Source organism: Myotis lucifugus, unplaced genomic scaffold, assembly GCF_000147115.1.
Source record: "Myotis lucifugus unplaced genomic scaffold, Myoluc2.0 scaffold_37, whole genome shotgun sequence".
NCBI classification, from domain to species: domain Eukaryota; kingdom Metazoa; phylum Chordata; class Mammalia; order Chiroptera; family Vespertilionidae; genus Myotis; species Myotis lucifugus.
Genome location: NW_005871085.1, coordinates 953,858 through 956,906, shown reverse-complemented (window position 1 = coordinate 956,906; position 3,049 = coordinate 953,858).

Genomic DNA, 3,049 nt, shown 5'->3' with positions numbered 1-3,049 from the left:
AGAGGGGCAGGGCCGGGGCAGGGCGGGGAAGGGGGAGGGGGCGGCGGGGGGAGAAGAGGGGGCAGAGGCGGTTTAACAAAAGTTTTTCCCGGGAATATTTTGTGGGACGGCTGCTAGGCTTTGAAGGGTGAGATCTGAAACCTGGGACTAGAATTGTAACTTGTTGAGTCTCAGTTTCTTAATTCAAAAAGCGGGGATGGTGATTGCTGTCTTCTTGATTTCTGAGTTTTAATATTAGGCAGATCAAGTGAGATCCCGTTTGCCACAGTGCTTTGAAAAAGGAAATCGTCCGCAGTCCAGAAAAAAAAAAGCTGGCTGTCATTTTTCATTCATTACATTATCAAGGATTGAAGAAAATGGTAGGTAAATGCTTTGACAACAGAAATCCTGTTCAGTGCAACAACAAAAACAACTAACAACAATAATAGCCACCTCTCTTTTGGGCTTTTTGTGTTCCAGGCACTGTTCTTAGAGCTTCACATTTCTTAACTCATGTATTTCTCATAATAAGTTTGTGTACATAATGTACATGTATAGTAATATATGAGTATTATCCCCATTTTACAGATAGAGGAACAAAGGCACAGAGAAGTTAAGTGACTTCTCCAAGGTCACACAGCTAGTTAAGTGTCCCCCGCAAGAATTTCAGCCAGGATTCTAGGTAAGACAATGAAAACATATTCAGGCCCATTACTTTTGTTTCTTTTGAAACAAATGATGGATGCTAAGCAAACAGGGTGTAGTCTAGACACACAATTTCAAAGTGTAAATTGTCACAACTTGTTGGAAATCAGTTTAGTGCTACATATCTAAAGCCTTAAAAATGAGCACAACCTCACAAATAGACAAATACCTGATTCTATTTATACGAGATGTCTAAAATAGTCAAACTGCTAGAAAGTAGAATGGTGATTGCCAGGGGCTGGGAGAGGGGGGAAAAGGAAGATGTTCAATGGATAGGGAGTTTTGCAAGATGAAAAAGTCCTAGAGATCTGTTGCACAACAGTATGACTATAAAAGTGATTAAAAGGGTAAACCTTAAGTGCCTTTTAAAATCAGATTTAAAAAAGAGCATAGCCAGGCTGGTGTAGCTCAGTGGTTGAGGGTCGACCTATGAACCAAGAGGTCAGGGTTTGATTCCCGGTCAGGGCACATGCCTGGGTTTGGGGCTCAATCCCCAGTGTGGGGAATGCAGGAGGCAGCCAATCAATGATTCTCTCTCATCATTTCTCCCAGAGAAATTCTTGCACATGTGAACCATGAAACATGGATCAAGAATGTTCGAAGCAGCACTGTTAGTAAAAGCAAAAGACCAGAAACAACCACATTTTTATCATCAAGGGAATGGACAGTCTGTTGGTATATTCATGCATTGGCCTACCACACAGCGGTGAATGAATGTACTGGAGGGAATGGACAATCTATTGGTATATCCAGGCAATGGCCTACCACACAGTGGTGAATGGTGAATGGTGAATGAATGTAGTGAAGCTCTGTGAATTAGTCTGGATGAATTTCAGTGTCTTAATTTGCACTCCACCCAGAGCAGAGTGTTTGAGACAAATCTTCCCATATTTAGGAAGTGATCCCAGGAATCAGAAATGGTGAGAAAAAAGGGAAGAAAAACCAATAAAATGTGCATTACTGAGCTACTGATGACTGTGGGCTACTGTGCTCATTCCCACTGGGAACTCTCCGAGAGTCGTGAAGAATACAGCTCAGAACTGTCCCTCTGAGGTGCGAGGCTGGAGTGCTTTCCTCTATCTCCTGTCCCAGCAGGTTGACCCCCTGAGGTATTAACTTTCCTGAACTCCTGAGCTGCACACAGGTCAAACAGCCTTCCCAAGTTTTGTAGAGAGCCCGAATGAGATGAGCAAAGAACTGCTGTGGCCTCGGGGTGGCATGCTGGCAGCCTGTTGGCAAGTTTCAGTTACCCCAAAATTGAGTGGGTTGAGGGACATGGTTTGGGCCACCACAGGTGTCAGCCAGGCTCAGAAATGAATGTTGACTGAAAAAAGGAAATTACAGAGAATTAGGTATAATGTGCTCCATTTTTATAAGGTTCAAAAACACGTAAAAGTATATAATGCTTTGGGGTCTCCCCCATATATGTTTTATTATTGAAATATTATGTGATATGTGCTTCTTGTAAAAACCATGAAGAGTAAAGATGAAAGTTTCTCTCTTCTCTCTCCCCTCCCATCAATCTCATTGCCCTTTCCAGAAAGAACCATTTTTAAAATTTATTTTTTTATTTAAGTATAGTTTGTACACAATTTTATATTGTTTATATTACTTTCAGGTGTACTATATAGTGATGTGACATTTTTATACCTTACCATGTGATCACCCTACTAATTCTAGTAATCATTTGTCACGTGTGCATTTATCCCAATATTATTGACTATATTCCCCTTCACCTTTTTTGTCCATCCCTCCACACCATCCCTTTTGGTAACCATGCCGTTGGTCTCTATTTCTATGAGTCTGTTTTCGTTTCGTTTGTTTGTTTTGTTTTTTAATTCATGGTTAAGGATACAATTATGGATGTTATGAATATACAGTTATGGATATTATGAAAGCTGTCAAGACAGGCAGGAAAGGGTTTATCACAGGTTGGTAGACAGTAAGCACGTTTGCTTGTCAGGAAGCACGTGTCAGGGTGCAGTTGGAGATAAAGGTAGTGAGTTAAAGAAGGTGGCTAATTGGTAGATGTCTTTGAAACCGATCTGCAATTTTACTCAGATTTGGAAAGTAAGTGGGAGCAAGCTTTTCAGAAAGGGTGCTTTAGGGTCAAAACTTATGAAAAGGAATCGCTATGCAGTTAGCTGGGGAGGGGAAGGGTGTGAGGGCCAAAGGTCCCTGACACCCGGTGGCATTTGGAGTTTCCCTCACTTTTTTAGGGAGGCCTCTCTTTGCTCTGTTCCCTTATCAGGGGCAGACAGGCAGGGCGGAGCTTGTGGTGTGTAGGGGCAGCTAGAAGGGAGTCTGTAGGACAGACGAGGGAGCCCCTGGGTGAGGGCTGTGGGCATTAGAATGAAAGGAGAGC